This window comes from Anabrus simplex, chromosome 1 (genome assembly GCF_040414725.1).
Source record: "Anabrus simplex isolate iqAnaSimp1 chromosome 1, ASM4041472v1, whole genome shotgun sequence".
In the NCBI taxonomy this organism is placed as follows: domain Eukaryota; kingdom Metazoa; phylum Arthropoda; class Insecta; order Orthoptera; family Tettigoniidae; genus Anabrus; species Anabrus simplex.
The window spans coordinates 1321881085-1321898730 of NC_090265.1; positions in this window are offsets into that span (position 1 = coordinate 1321881085).

Genomic DNA, 17646 nt, shown 5'->3' on the forward strand with positions numbered 1-17646 from the left:
AGTACCATCGTCCAAGTATCAAGTGTTACAAGCGGTCTGAATGGAGTTAATAATCGACACTAGTGTAACTCCGGTAAGAGCAGGTCCTACTGGTAAACTTAGTAGAACTCCACATTGTGAAAGCGCAATTTCTTCACCAAGGAAAAGATCACTAGGCTGGGAATAACACTGACAGAGATACTGATAGTTGGAAGGAAACTCATTCTTCACTGTCAACAACATAGCATCACGATGTAATTCGTTGAAAGTTTTACGAAAATCTGATTTAACGAAAGCTTTTGGGTGCTGATGAGGAGACGAATGATCGGTACGTGCGGCATGGACAGATACGTTGGGAAGACACAACCCAAGTTGGTGGGGAGATAAGAAGTCCATAACTGGTGTACGGATTTTGTAGCACAAGACTTTCGCAGCTAGCCGACGCTAAACGGTACCGACAACAATAAAGCGAATGCCATCACATTTCTTCTTCAAAGCATTCTCAATAAGAAGAATATTGGTACCATTAAAGTTCTTAAATCTGAACATTTTTGTAGTATATAAAATATGGGACACGGATATCACCAACTTATTACAAGCTGGACAGCAGTGCAGTCCTATTTTAAAGTAACAATTTACTCGTAGATAGATATAGAAATTCTATAATCATTCATTTATTGTAAATACTCCGTGGTTAAGGCGGCAGCACACCGGCCTCTCACCGCTGGGTTCCGTGGTTCAAATCCCGGTCACTCCATGTGAGATTTGTGCTGGACAAAGCGGAGGCGAGACAGGTTTTTCTCCGGATTCTCCGATTTTCACTGTCATATTTCATTCCAGCAATACTCTCCACTGCCATTTCATTTCATCTGTCATTCATTTATCATTGCCCCAGAAGAGTGCGACAGGCTTCGGCAGCCAGCATATTTCCTATCCTCGCCGCTAGATGGGGCTTCATTCATTTCATTCCTGACCCGGTTGAATGACTGGAAACAGGCTGTGGATTTTCATTTTAACACTGTCGTAGACACACGCTTGTCTAGTTTGCATTTCCACGATAAATTCCGGTGTACTAGACCTTATCACTCGTACGTATAAGCGTTGGTCTTTCTGTGGATGCGCATGCTTTTGAGTGGTAATCGTTTCTGAAATACAACTCGTTGTAGATACAGTGGTATGAAACCTTGAATCTATTTTCAAATGAAAAATTCTTCGTTAAGAAGAGCCTATAATACAGAAACGCGTACTCCGCATCCGGAGAAAAGTTGTGTAATCATATTTCTTAATTTAGTTTCCTGTTTGTGGGGCGTTGCTAAGCTCTGCTGTCCGAATAGTGTCAATCTGTGGTGCGGTTATCGTAACTATATATAGACCCGCAGTGTGGGTCAATACTAACACTGCAATCCCTCTCCTGTTAGCACAGGGTCGCCAGTAACTACACCCATAGGCACTCAAGACAACACATGATTACCATCCGATTAAGGCTCGTGACATAAGATCACTTGGCGTTCATCCATAATGCACAGTATAGCAGTGGGGTATCCGGTGGATGGATAAAGGGATATGTTTTACTAATAGGGGAACAACCGAGCTCGATAGCTGCTGTCGCTTAAGTGCGGCCAGTATCCAGTATTCGGGAGATAGTAGGTTCGAACCCCACTATCGGCAGCCCTGAAGATGGTATTCCGTGGTTTCCCATTTTCACACCAGGCAAATGCTGGGGCTGTACCTTAATTAAGGCCACGGCCACTTCCTTCACTCTCCCAGCCCTTTCCTGTCCTATCGTCGCCATAAGGCCTATCTGTGTCGGTGCGACGTAAAACCACTAACAAAAAAATAGGGGAACATTAGCTTGGAATCGTTTAAAAACACAGCTTTACAAAGGAACTTACATCGGGGATGGGAGGCGTAGCACATTATGGTTAGCGTGTACAAAAACTTTCTCGCAAATGTGGTAAAAGCTGTTAGGCTAAACTTTTCAGATTACATCTATACTAATATATAAAGAAGTAAACTTTGTTTGTATGTAATGGCTAATCCCAGGAACGAATGGGACGATTTCAAAAATTATTTTACTAATGTAACTTAAAGGTAAATTATCCCTGAGTAACTTGGGCTGTATTTTATTTTCAAAACAATTAGAGGGGTGGGGCGACGGGGGGAGTTATAAAAGTAATAGGCTAATATAGACGAAATATCGAATTTGTCGTACAATGACGAGACAAAGCTCATTTTATGCCCACTGACGCAAAGAACAAAGCTCGGTAAGCCCTACGGGCCCGAAAGCCATGTTTTGAGGCCCGAAAATCAACCCTTATAGAGATATTGTCACCACACTACCCTGCTCTAGATATCGGATAAAGAAATGAACTGCCGTAACCATGGCAACGTCAGCTCCAGCATTCTTAAGCAGCGAGATTATGCATGTACGTTTGGGCATAGCTGCCAACCAAAATTGGTACACATACGACTTACTATCTAGAAAACGTATACTGTTGTGGAAGACACTCATAGGAATCCTTTGGGTGGGAATGAAAAGGGGTGAAGTAAAAAATAATCTTATATATAAAATAATGTCCTGACTGACTGACTGACTGACTGACTGACTGACTGACTGACTGACTGACTGACTGACTGACTGACTGACTGACTGACTGACTGACTGACTGACTGACTGACTGACTGACTGACTGACTGACTCATCATTGGCGAGCCAAAACTACTGAACATAAGGAAATGAAAGTTTGGGAATATATTTATATTAGAGTGTAGGCGCTCACTAAGGAAGGATTTGATGATATTCCATCGGTAAGAGGTTGAAAAGTGAGGTAAATTATTAAAATGATTATATCTCTATCTCAAAAACTTAACGGTTCAAAAACGTGAAAATTGGTACAGTAGAGTCTCGATTATCCGACTTAAACGGGACCAGGAGTACGTCGGATCACCGAAAATGTCGGATAATACGGAATAACTTTGAAAATGAACTAAAACAAACAGGAAGGCTATACTGTATTATGTACTATGTTTTACGGGACTCTACTTATTGACTTATTAATTCAATTGTACAGTAGATTCAGTACTCTTTTCTTACTACGCCTGTAGCCAGGTGCAGACGTCTTGGCTTGGACTGCAAGAGTTTTGATGTCATCATCTTGAAATTCAGCCCAGTCTCATCACAAAAATCTGATCACCGGTTAATCCTTCAGCAAGAATTATTTCTTGAAATTGTCTTTTAAATTTCACAACCTCATCGGATTTAGCTGACAGTTTTTCTCCACAGATATTAAGCTGCCCAATGCCGTACCGTTTTTTCCACCGATCAAGCCACCCAGCACTGGCAGTAAAATTAGGGTCCCTTTATTAAACTCCTTCTGGATATACACCGCCATTTCTTGCAGAATGGGGCCAGATATTGACAAGCCCTTTTCCTGGTTTTTAGTGAACCAGAGAAATAGTCTTACACTTACTTTTCCGTACTCACATTTTTCACTGTTTTTTTCTAATTTTCAGTGCATCACTTGTTGCTCTGGTAGAGCACCACTTTCCAATTTATTCCCTCGTATGTTTCCAGTCTCCCGCTGTAACACGTCCAACAGCACAATCTGAAACCATTTTTTTGGAGAGTTCCCCTTTGTCCAGTCTCTTTAACCCACTCTACTTGTCTAACACAGAAACAATCACTTACTTACGTTTACTCGCCATACTCACAGAGGATATGAAAACTATAACATCCGCACCCAACCAGTACTACATTGAACAATCCTACCGCATGACTGCCAGTGCTTGTCCCACAGTCGCAACCTCCACACCCCGTGTCCCAGAATTGCATCCACCTAAAGTTCAAATTAAGACTACCAGTGTCGGATAACACGGAGTGTCGGATAAGCGAAGGTCGGTTGAGCGAGACTCTACTGTATTTCGGATCTTCATGAAAAATATTTTTCATCTTCGTAAAATACACTTATGGGGTAAAAATAAGTGAAAAGTGGGTGGAAATTGTTTTAAGAGGATAATTATATCTCCCAAACTGAAGATGTTCCAGACGTGAAAATTGGTATATTGAATCTCCTTTAAAAATAAAGAAACGTCTTTTTTTGGAAAATCCACTTATGGGATTGGGGGAGTCATATACATGAAAGCGGGGTTGAATCCTTTTTACGAAGATACTTTTATCTCAAAAAGTGAAGATTTTACACATGTGAAAATTGGTATTTAGAATCTTCTTTAAAAATAAAGGAACACGTACTTTTTTTCGGAAAATCCACTTAAAAAGTGAAGAGAAGGGAAAAATTGGTTAAAATTATTAAAATGCGTATATCTACAGCGTATCTCAAAAACGTTACATGTTCGACACATGAAAATTGGTATTTAGAATCAAGTTTAAAAATAAAGAAACACGTATTGTTTTCGGAAAATCCATTTAAGGGGTTGAAAAAGACCGAAGAAGGGGTTGAATAATTTTTATGAGGATACATATATCTCAGAAACTGAACATGAGATAGACATGTGTGAAAACTGATACTTGGTAACTTTTTTAAAATTTAAAAATCTTTTGTTTTCGGAAAATGCACTAGAGGGGGGAAAAGGACTTACGAAGTGTTTGAATCCTTTAATTGTTATACTTATATATCGAAACTGAGTATTTTACAGACGTGCTTTTTCCGGTAAGTCCACTAAGTGGGGGTGGGGGGTCGGTGGAAAGACGTGAAGAAGGAGTCCAATTCTTTTTATGAAGATATTTATAGTATATCTCAAATATTGAACATGGTACAAACGCGAAAATATGTGTTAGGAACCTCCTTTAAAAATAAAGAAACAATTTTTTTCATAAAATCCACTTAAGAAGGTGAAAAAATTGAAAACGTGGGTGAATTTTTAAAATGAATATGTCTACAGTATTTCTCAAAAAATATAACATGTTACAGACCTGAAAACTACTAAATTCACGCGAGTGAAGCCGCGTGTAACAGCTAGTGTTTAATATTTCGATAGACTTCTATAAGTTCTTGAACTGACCACAACGAAACTAGTCACTGTTTTACTCCATTAAAAGTCAAATTATAAACAACAATAATTTAAAGTTAATATATTATCTAGTGTTAATTTATCTTCAAACTATTATAATTCAAGCTACTTCTAGATTTGCTTATAATAATAATAATAATAATAATAATAATAATAATAATAATAATAATAATAATAATAATAATAATAATAATAATAATAATTATTATTATAATTATTATTATAATAATTATTATTATTATTATTATTATTATTATTATTATTATTATTATTATTATTATTATTATTTATAAATTTCGTGCTCTAAAGCCACAACAGAATCATTTTATAATAATTGTTATTCGGAAGTAATTAATTAACTGTGTAATTAATGTACACATCTTTCATTTCTAATGAATATATATTGCGTATTTCTTACTTTTGAGAGATTTCATGTTTACCCTTCAATGCAATCTCACTTGTACAAGTTTCTAAAACCAGATTAAATGTTTGGAAAGAAGACATGAGAATCCTACACTGGTTCTTCACTTTTAGGTTTGTAACAACACATCTGTTTACAACTCTCAACAATTGAAAAGTTTATACAGTATATGTGTTTTAGGACACTACTTGCGTTTCAAATTTGGGAACCAGGACAATTTTGTAATGTATAGAGGATTAAGCGGGCTAAAACCGTCATCATATTTTTCCCTTTCCTTTTTTACATTCGGCTTTTCGTCGCGCCGATACCGTTAGGTCTTATTGGGACGAATGGCAAATCTAGAGTTAATCACTCCATAATTTATGAGAGTATAGTATGCATATTCTACCTGAAATATATAGTTTAATCTGCTTGTGCTGATGAATAAAGAAACACTTTATATTATTCTAAAAGTCTCAAAATTAGAATTTAGTTTGGGATGATTGATTCAGAAATATTTACTTCCAATGAGTTGAAATATCTCAATTACATTTCGGTAAACATAAACCGTATGTATTATCACGGGAACTTAAAATGAACACTAAGGAAACATCTAGCTCAAGGATTTCCAATAAGCGAGTGTAATAATTTTGTGAGTACCGTAGAATTTCGTAATTCTGGTTTAAAATGAAATACTGTTTCTCGAATCAGTAAGTGGTTCATTCAAAATTGTCATAAATACATCACCTGTTAGTCGATTTCTACCTATACCACTCAACAAACTAATGGTAACGTCATAAAGTTCTTAACTGCTTTATTTAATCTGTGATTTGCAGTAAGGTTTTTGTTACGGTAAGATACGAAGATTTTATTAAATGAGTCTTGAGGTCGATACATTTAGATTTGTTCAAATTCAATGGAAATATTAGGAAACATAATTTTATCATTGCGAATTATTGGCCTTCTATGTTGTTGTTTGAGCTATCATTCCATAGACTGGTTTGATGCAGTCCTCCATGCAATCCTATCATGTGTTAACCTTTCCATTATACATTACAATATCCTATATCTACACAAATCTGTTCATAATATATTCATACCTTGGTCCACCCCTACAGTTCTTACCACGTACTGTACCCGACAGGGACATGAATCGAGGACCTATGGTCGAGATTAGTAATCTAAGTCACAGACGTAATGCTATTTTGAGAAGAGAAACTTAAAATAAATAACTATCAACATCCTGGCAAGAATAACCCTAAAAATGTTATTCCAAAATCTTTCTTCGTTTACGTTCTAGTTGGGCAAGATTTTCTTTGTTTAGAGGCAAGCTCGCGGGAGATTGAAGCTTTGTGACGCTACGGGAGGAGTCGGGTAAGGGAGCCACAAAGATGAATATTAGGGGAAGTTACCGTCCCCTCATATTGTATACGAGTGAGAGGGGTAAAAATTTGAATTGAAATATGGGATCCATCTTTAAATCAGCATGACCAACCTGATAATCTACGCTGAAAGAATTAATGCATTTCATATTCCTGCATTGCCTTTTATTCCAGAAGAGCTGGTCATAATTGGAGTATTTATTTAGAGTGCGTGGTGTCCATTCAGGTAATAATCTACTGCTAAAGAAGGAATAGTAGTTTACGTAACGACAGAAAAATACTGGAGGCCATCTGGGTTATCTCTTCACACCTAATCGACAAGGGGATTCACCCGAGGAGGGTAGAAGTCGAGGAAAGATACCTATTAATTACTAGAGATACCACGATCGGATTTCGTATTGATATGTCTCCTCCTCTGCGAACCATGTGACCTTGCCGCGGTGGGGAGGCTTGCGTGTCCCAATGATGCAGATAGCCGAGCCACAGGTGCAACCATATCGGATGGGTATCTGTTGAGAGACTAGACTAACGAATGGTTCATCGAAAGGGGGATAGCAGCCTTTCGGTAGTTGCAAGGGCGGCAGTCTAGATGATTGACTGATACGGCCTTGTAATAATACTCAACATGGCTTAGCTGTGTTGATACTGCTACACGGCTGAAAGCAACGGGAAACTACAGCCGTAACTAAATCCCGAGGACATGCAGCTCTCTCTGTATGAATGATGTACTGATGATGGCTTCCTCCCGGGTAAAATATTCCGGAGGTAAACTAGTCCCCCATTCGGATCTCCGGGTGGGGACTACACGAGAGGGAGCGATCATCAGGAAGATGGATACTGACATTCTGCGAGTCGGAGCGTGGAATGTTAGAAGTTTGAATCGTTGTGGTAGGTTAGAGAATCTGAAGAGGGAAACGGATAGGCTAAAGTTAGATGTAGTTGGTATAAGTGAAGTACGTTGGCAGGAAGAACAAGATTTTTGGTCAGGCGACTACCGAATTATCAACACAAAATCAAACAGGGGAAATGCAGGAGTTGGTTTAATCATGAATAAGAAAATAGGGCAGCGGGTAAGCTACTACGACCAGGATAGTGAAAGAATTATTGTCGTCAAGATAGACACCAAACCAATGCCCACCACAATAGTGCAGGTCTATATGCCTACTAGTTCAGCGGATGATGAAGAAATCGAAAGAATATATGAGGAGATAGAAGATTTAATACAATATGTAAAAGGTGACGAGAATCTAATTGTGATGGGAGACTGGAATGCAGTGGTAGGCCAAGGAAGAGAAGGTAGTACAGTAGGAGAATTTGGATTGGGACAAAGGAACGAAAGAGGAAGTCGGCTGGTTGAATTCTGCACTGATCATAATTTAGTCCTTGCCAATACTTGGTTCAAACACCACAAACGACGGCTGTATACGTGGACGAGACCTGGAGACACTGGAAGGTATCAAATAGACTTCATTATGATTAGGCAGAGATTCAGAAACCAGGTGTTGGATTGCAAAACTTTCCCAGGAGCAGACGTGGACTCTGACCACAACTTGTTGGTCATGAAATGCCATCTGAATTTGAAGAAATTGAAGAAAGGAAAGAATGCAAAAAGATGGGATCTAGACAAGTTGAAAGAAAAGAGTGTGAGGGATTGTTTCAAGGAACATGTTGCACAAGGACTAAATGAAAAGGTTGAAGGAAACACTATAGAGGATGAGTGGAGAGTCATGAAAAATGAAGTCAGTAGGGCTGCTGAAGAAATGTTAGGAAGGAAGAAAAGATCAACTAAGAATCAGTGGATAACTCAGGAGATACTAGACCTGATTGATGAACGACGAAAATACAAGAATGCTAGAAATGAAGAGGGCAGAAAAGAATACAGGCGATTAAAGAATCAAGTGGATAGAAAGTGCAAGGTAGCTAAGGAAGAATGACTGAAGGAGAAGTGCAAGGATGTCGAAGGTTGTATGGTCCTGGGAAAGGTAGATGCTGCATGCAGGAAAATCAAGGAAACCTTTGGAGAAAGGAAATCTAGGTGTATGAATATTAAGAGCTCAGATGGAAAGCCACTTCTAGGGAAAGAAGACAAAGCAGAAAGATGGCAGGAGCATATCCAACAGTTGTATCAAGGTAAAGATGTAGATAATTTGGTTCTGGAACATGAAGATGCTGTTGATGCTGATGAAATGGGAGACCCAATTTTGAGGTCAGAGTTTGACAGAGCTGTGAGTGACCTCAATAGGAACAAGGCACCTGGAATTGATGACATTCCCTCTGAACTACTGACTGCCTTAGGAGAAACCAACATGGCAAGGTTATTTCATTAAGTGTGCAAGATGTATGAGACAGGAGAAGTCCCGTCCGATTTTCGGAAGAATGTTGTTATACCTATTCCCAAGAAAGCCGGTGCTGACAGGTGTGAAACCTACCGCACTATTAGTTTAGTATCTCATGCCTGCAAAATTTTAACACGTATTATTTGCAGCAGAATGGAAAAACAAGTTGAAGCTGAGTTGGGAGAAGATCAGTTTGGCTTCAGAAGAAATGTAGGAACACGTGAAGCAATCCTGACTTTACGTTTGATCTTAGAGGATCGAATCAAGAAGGACAAGCCCACGTACATGGCATTTGTAGATCTAGAAAAGGCATTCGATAATGTTGATTGGAACAAGCTATTTATGATTCTGAAGATGATAGGGATCAAATACCGAGAACGAAGAATTATCTACAGTCTGTATAAAATCAGTCTGCAGTGATAAGAATCGAGGGCTTTAAAAAAGAAGCAGCAATCCAGAAAGGAGTGAGGCAAGGCTGCAGTTTGTCCCCTCTCCTTTTCAATGTTTACATAGAACAGGCAGTAAAGGAAATCAAAGAGAAATTTGGAAAGGGAATCACAGTCCAAGGAGAGGAAATCAAAACCTTGAGATTTGCCGATGATATTGTTATTTTATCTGAGACTGCAGAAGATCTCGAGAAGTTGCTGAATGGTATGTATGAAGTCTTGGGTAAGGAGTACAAGATGAAAATAAATAAGTCCAAAACAAAAGTAATGGAGTGCAGTCGAACGAAGGCAGGTGATGTAGTAAATATTAGATTAGGAAATGAAGTCTTAAAGGAAGTAGATGAATATTGTTACTTGGGTAGTAAAATAACTAACGATGGCAGAAGTAAGGAGGACATAAAATGCAGACTAGCACAAGCAAGGAAGAGCTTTCTTAAGAAAAGAAATTTGCTCACTTCAAGCATTGATATCGGAATTAGAAAGATGTTTTTGAAGACTTTTGTGTGGAGCGTGGCATTGTATGGAAGTGAAACATGGACGATAACTAGCTCAGAAAGAAAGAGAATAGAAGGTTTTGAAATGTGGTGTTTCAGAAGAATGCTGAAGGTGAGATGGATAGATCGAATCACGAATGAAGAGATACTGAATCGAATTGGTGAGAGGAGATCGATTTGGCTAAATTTGACGAGAAGAAGAGATAGAATGATAGGACACATCTTAAGACACCCAGGACTTGTTCAGTTTGTTTTTGAAGGAAGTGTAGGTAGTAAGAACGGTAGGGGTAGACCAAGGTATGAATATGACAAGCAGATTAGAGCAGATGTAGGATGCAATAGTTACGTAGAAATGAAAAGGTTAGCACAGGATAGGGTGGCATGCAGAGTTGCATCAAACCAGTCTATGGACTGATGACTCAAACACACATGTCTCATCTACATTAGGAGGATACTGGTCACCTAATTATCGCACTATTTTGCCTCTGTTAGGCCGAGAACAGGCTGTATGCAAGTTTCAGAGGGAGTAGCCTCTTAGTTGTTATAAGGCTGTAGAAGCGTCACCCCAGTTTCCCTTTGTTTAGTGAACTGTTGTTTGAAAATCGCTAAAATCTGCTTAATTCAAGTGAATTGTGCGCTGTATTAACACACGTGACTTTAATAACTGAGTGATCAAAGCGTGTCGAGTTTTAAACACATTATGTAACTCGTAAACTTTATATTATTATTACTAGTACTCAACGCTTACCCGAGGTAGCTGCGCGGACGCGTAGTAATAAATGAACTGTTTCAGTAAGACACAGGGTAACTCAGTGTTGAGTCGTGGATTCTCTTTTGCGGGTCGTATCGTAATGCTTGTACCAATATTCTTTGATTCGGGACTTGCTAATCAAAGATCTCGTCGGGTCGTGCGTGGTGAAGCTGACGTGCGTAACGTGGATTAAACTTGTGCATATTCTGTGTCTAGATAACTGAAGAGTCATCATTCGCCAAGGACGATGGAGATTAAATCCAGCAGTCAACAGGTGGAACCAACGACCGTCTATGTGGGGATGAGCTGGCATTAAACCTCCAACATGGGCCATCTGAGCTGACAAGGGGGTATATCAAGGGATATAAGGCTGAGTAACTCCATTTTTATGCATGACTTTTGGGGTACGGGGATTAACTTTTTGTAAAACTGTAGCTATAAAATGTCATGTATTCAATTTTATTTAAATGTAAATATGCCTAAGCAGAGCACAGAGTCTTTCCTTTATAACAAACCTGCGTGGCTTTAATTGTGAATGTGGGAAAATTTATTTGTGGCGAAAGGTGTTTTATTTCCCATTTTATTGGGAATTTTTACGTTTCTTTAATCGTTCTATAAGTTGAGTAGTTCGATAGATTCTAGGATCGATAATGTAGGAGATCCAGCATAGTTAGTATGCATGCTTAGTGGTATTATGGTGGAATTAGTCATGTGTGAAAAGATGAAACTACAAGAATCGCCCAGAGGACCGAACCTACCCTCCGTTGATATATTTAGCTAAGGGACTATTTCATTTTATTTGTGTTGTTTTATTAACGCGTGTGTTGTTTTATTTGCTGTGTGAGTTGTTTTATTCACGCGTATGTTGTTTAATTACCGTGTGCGTTGTGTATTAACGCGTGTGTTGTTTTATTTACCGTGTGTGTGTTGTTTTGATTAATGCGTGTGTAATGTGTAATTCGCGTAGGCACGCCAGATAAAAATTAGACTCATTTTGAAGGATCCAAAATAGTAATAATAATAATAATAATAATAATAATAATAATAATAATAATAATAATAATAATAATAATAATAATAATAATAATAATAGAACCCGATGTCTTGATGTTCAGATGTACGTGTTTGATTGACTATAATCAGATCAGCTGTGTGTGAGATCATGTACGAAGATGCGGTTTACGAAGTTAGGATGACTCGAAGTCAGGACTCACGGTGTGAGATTTTGTGGTCAGATTGTAATTGCACATGTAGAGGCTTATAATTTGAGAGAGTAATGAGGTATGACAGTAGTATAATGGGACAGTTCGGCCGCCTCCGCCGCCGCCCGCCTCCTCCTCCTCCGCCGCCTCCGCCGCCGCCCGCGGGAAATTTGAATTTTGGCGGGAAATTTGAATTTTGGCGGGAGATTTGAATTTGTAAACAAAGCCACGTGCTTTTTGACAGCTGTCATCGACAACAACGCATCGCTAACCTCACTGCTGCCATCTTGACGGGCCTAAACCTCACTAGTACCAACTTAACCTAACTAGCGTGAGGTAAACAAAGCCACGTGTTTTTTGACAGCCACGTGCTTTTTGACAGACAACAACGCATCGCTAACCTCAGTACTGCCATCTTGACGGGCCTAAACCTCAGTAGTGCCAACTTAACCTAACTAGCGCGAGGTAAACAAAGCCACGTGCTTTTTGACAGCCACGTGCTTTTTTGACAGCTGTCATCCGCCATCTTTAAACCACAAAGCACTGTGCTGCCCTCTATATCGCAGTAGCTGCATCAGTACTGCCATCTTGACGGGCCTAAACCTCAGTAGTGCCAACTTAACCTCACTAGCGCGAGGTAAACAAAGCCACGTGTTTTTGACAGCCACGTGCTTTTTGACAGATTTGTAAACAAAGCCACGTGCTTTTTGACAGCTGTCATCGACAACAACGCATCGTTTACCTCAGTACTGCCATCTTGACGGGCCTAAACCTCAGTAGTGCCAACTTAACCTAACTAGCGCGAGGTAAACAAAGCCACGTGCTTTTTGACAGCCACGTGCTTTTTTGAGAGCTGTCATCCGCCATCTTTAAACCACAAAGCACTGTGCTGCCCTCTATATCGCAGTAGCTGTAAATTCGTCACCTGTCATCGGCAGTGCTGCCATCTTGACGGGTTTAAACCTTAGTGCTACCAACTTAACCTAACTAGCGCGAGGTAAACAAAGCCACGTGCAGCTGTCATCCGCCATCTTTAATCCATAGAGCACAGTGCTGCCCTCTTTAGCTACTTACCTTTGAAATGTGGTGGTGGATAATTTGAAAAATGCTTTTTGACAGCAGCCATCTTGCATCGCAAACCTCAGTGCTGCCCTCTTTAGCTAGATACCTGTGGTGGCAGACAATTCCACGTGACAGCAGCCATCTTTAATCAAGAGAGCACCGTGCTGCCCTCTATGTGGTGGCGGCAAATTGAAAAATTCCACGTGCTCTTGTTTGGAAACAAACTCACGTGCTTTTTTGACAGCTGTCATCTGCCATCTTTAATCTATAGAGCACAGTGCTGCCCTCTTTAGTTTGAAATGTGGTGGCGGCAAATTCCACGTGCTCTTGTTTAGTAAACAAAGCTACGTGCAGCTGTCATCCACCATCTTTAATCAATAGAGCACTGTGCTGCTATCATGCGGGCAATTTCGTCAGCTGTCATCCGCCATCTTTAATCCACAGAGCGCCGTGCTGCTCTCTGTAGTAGCGGGCAATTTGAAAAGTTCTGCTAGCTATCATCCACCATCTTTAATCAAGAGAGCACCGTGCTGCCATCTTTAGCTAGATACCTTTGAAATGTGGTGGCGGCAAATCCCACGTGCTCTTGTTTGGAAACAAACTCACATGCTTTTTTGACAGCTACCATCCGCCATCTTTAATCAACAGAGCATAGTGCTGCCCTCTTTAGTTTGAAATGTGGTGGTGGCAAATTCTACGTGCTCTTGTTTGGTAAACATAGCCACGTGCTTTTTTGACAGCTGTCATCCACCATCTTTAATCCAGAGAGCACCGTGCTGCCCTCTTTATCGTAGTAGATGTAAATTCGTCACCTGTCATCCGCAGTGCTGCCATCTTTAGCTAGATACCTTTGAAATGTGGTGGTGGATAATTTAAAAAGAGAAATTCTACAGCGGCCCTCTCTCGACGCTAATTGCATAAGATGGCGGCTATACATGACTCCTTAAGGGTGCTTACGCAAGATGGCTGCTATACACAGGTTCTTATGAGACGCCCTTGGGATGCTTGCTCAAGATGGTAGTTATACATGGCTCCTTATGAGATGCCCTAGGGATGCTTGCTCAAGATAGCGACTGCTCTTATGGGACGGCTTAAGTGTCCTTGCACAAGATGGCTTGAGACGCCCTAAGGATGCTTGCGCAAGATGGCGGACACAAGATGGCGGCTATACACGTCTCCTTATGAGACGCCTTAAGGGTGCTTGCGCAAGATGGCTGCTGCTCTTAGCTTAGAGGCTAACGTGTCGTGCTAGTTCGATTCATTAAATTTGGGGCTTAAATGCATAATGTTAAATATCTCGAAAACGGTGCATCGTAGAGCAAAACGGACAAAAATTTTCTACCCAATACCTCGGTTCGCAGTATGGGGAACAAGTAAAACATAGTCTAATGATGAGATCAACGGTTCGGTTCCTACTTAGGCTCTTTGGCATTCGCTCTGTTTTAGCTTGTATTGAAGCAAGTATTCGTAACATGATCAGGTTTAGCTATGGTAGAGAGTATAACGTGCCGTGCAGGTTCGATTCATTAAATTTGGGGCTTAAATGCAAAATGTTAAATATCTCTAAAACGGTGCATCGTAGAGCAAAACCTGATACCTAGGTTTGCAGTATCAGGAACAAGAAAAAAACATAGTCTAATGATGAGATCGATGGTTCGATCCCTACTTAGGCCCTTTGGCATTGGCAGCTATCTAATTCTACAAGATAGGGGCTATACATAGCTTCTTATGAGGCAGCTTAAGAGCGCTTGCACAAGATGGCTGCTGCTCTTATGAGACGCCCTAGGGGTGCTTGCGCAAGGTAGCAGCGACAAGACGGTGACTATACACAGCTCCTTATGATACGGTCTAGAGGTGCTCACACAAGATGGTGGCTGCTCTGATGAAGAAAGCTAGCTTTGCATCGTGCAGGTATCTTTACTTCACTAAACCTCATACCTTTGAAATGTAATTTGAAAAATTCTACGTGCTTTTTCTTAACAGCAGCTATCTTTAAACAATAGCGGCTATACATAAGTTGTTAAGGCCTCCTCTTATGTCAAGGTATAAACCTGCATCGGGATAGCTAGAGTAAGCACGTGCTGCAGTGATGACGTCATTATGCATGTTTAGACTTGCAAATCACTAATTAAACAATAGCGGCTATACATAAGCTGTTAAGGCCTCCTCTTATGTCAAGGTATAAACCTGCATCGGGATAGCTAGAGTAAGCACGTGCTGCAGTGATGACGTCATTATGCATGTTTAGACTTGCAAATCACTAAAGAAACATAACAAGACTAGAATCGAACACTGCACTCTATGCTGTTAACTTTATCATGTGATCGGAACATTGATTGAAGTGTTTAGAACACTAAATAAGTAGAACAGAACACTGTACTCAATACAACATGTCAGGGGATACCTTTGTTCTAAGAAGATTAGATTACCGCACATTCCTTGTAGGGCTAATAGGCTAAAGGGCTAATGGGCAAAAGGGCTAATGGGCTAAAGGGCTAAAGGGCTAAAGGGCTAATGGGCTAAAGGGCTAAAGGGCTAGGGTGCCTCTCCTCTCTTTATCCGGGCTTGAGACCGGCTCTACAACTAGAGGCGGAGTTAACACCCTAAGGAAGGGAGAATGTTGGGAAATAATCTATACGAATATAGCTACTCGATCGACTATATACTACAGATGGATGACTTAGGTGAGGGTAAGCGCTTACTTAATAATACCAACACGACGTAATTCATGCTCTATTTCAAAAATATCTTCTTTGTACTGTGTGTAACCAGCATCATGATAGGCTCTTAGCAGTTGTAAACGTTTTACCAGTACGTTGGGGTCTTTACAGTAGCTTATATCTACATAGGGTAACAGAGGCTTGTTGTGAACTTTGAGTCTATATGCAGACAGTTGATGTGCAGGGACTTGTTTTGATATAGTACGTGCTTCAGCAGTAGCGTTTCTAGGTACAAACATAACTTGTTTCGATAGCGATGAAGCGTTGAAATTTCCTTCTTCTTTAGCTTGCATCTCTTCTTGAGATGTTTGCGCTTCGACAGAACGTGTAGTAGGCTTAGGAAATGAAGTAAAATCATCAAGCTGTAATGACAATGAATTTTCTTCTTCTACTTTCCCTTTACTACTGTTTTGATCAACATCATTATCCTTATTATCATAATCATGAATTTGCCTCTCTTTATCTTGAAGTTTGTGCTCAGTAACAGAACTTGCAGCAGGCCTAGACAACAAGGGAGAATTAAAAATCTCTCGCAGAGGTGTACTTTTTAAACATAAATCAGTGTTCGCTGGAATATGGTCGAGCTCTTTGTATTTTGTTCCCGATGAAGCTACATTACACGCGGCTTCATGACGTTGAGCGTTGTATGCGTTCTTGAACTCTCTTCTACAATGTTTGCATTGAAAAATCGTCCTACATGATATCTCATGACGTCTCCTGTGATAGCTTCGGGAAAATGCTTTTCCACACTCTTCGCAAATATACCTAGAAATAGGTTTTTCTATGACGGACTTTTATCTTCTGCTAACAGATTCTTCTTTAAATCTACTCGACATTTGTTACTCTCAACTTCGATGATGCGAACAGCTTAGCGATTAACAGTAAACTAACACAAAAGCGTATAAACAAGGTAGCAACAGTAAGGTTTAAGCCCATCAAGATGGCAAGAGTGAGGTTAGCGACGTTCTGCTGTTGGATTTTAAATTCCGCGCTATAACATGCATAAGGTGGCAGCCTTGAGGTTTACTGCCGTAAAGATGGCAGCAGTAAGGTTAGCGACGCTCTATTGTCCTTCAAAGTGAGGTTAGGTTCCGTCAAGAAGACAGCTGTCAAAAAAGCATGTGGCTATGTTTACCAAACAAGAGCACGTGGTCGTGACGTCACGGTCACGTAATCAATCCTTAGCTCTACGTCGTTAAGAGCAGCATTAGGATTAGCTATGTTTAAAAAAATCTTAGGAACAGAGCAGCAGTATGAATAGCCATGTTTTAAAGCGTGTAGACATCACCTATCGATTTTACATGCATCGACTCTCGTACTAAACATCTTCCGCTAGATCGTGCTGCTATCTTAGCATAACCTATACGCATTACCTTAAAGAACAATGAATAGTCATGTTTCAAAGCGTGTACGCATCAACTATCGATTTTGCATGTATCGAATCTCGTACTGAACTTCTTCAGGTAGATTGTGCTGGTATCTTAGCATAACTTATACACATGAACTTAAAGTACAAAGAATAGCCATGTTTCAAAGCGTGTACATATTACTTATCGATTTTGCAAGCATCGACTTTCGTACTAAACTTCTTCCTCTAGATTGTGCTACTACCTTAGCATAACCTATGTGCATGAACTTAAAGTACAAAGAATAGCCATGTTTCAAAGCGTGTACATATCACCCTGAACTTCTTCCGCTAGATTGTACTCCTATCTTAGCATAGCCTATACGCACGAACTTAAAGCACAAAAAATAACGATGTTTAACAGCGTGTACACATCACCTATTGATTTTGCATGCATCGACTATTTTTTACCGCCAGAGTGTACAACGATCGCATATGTGT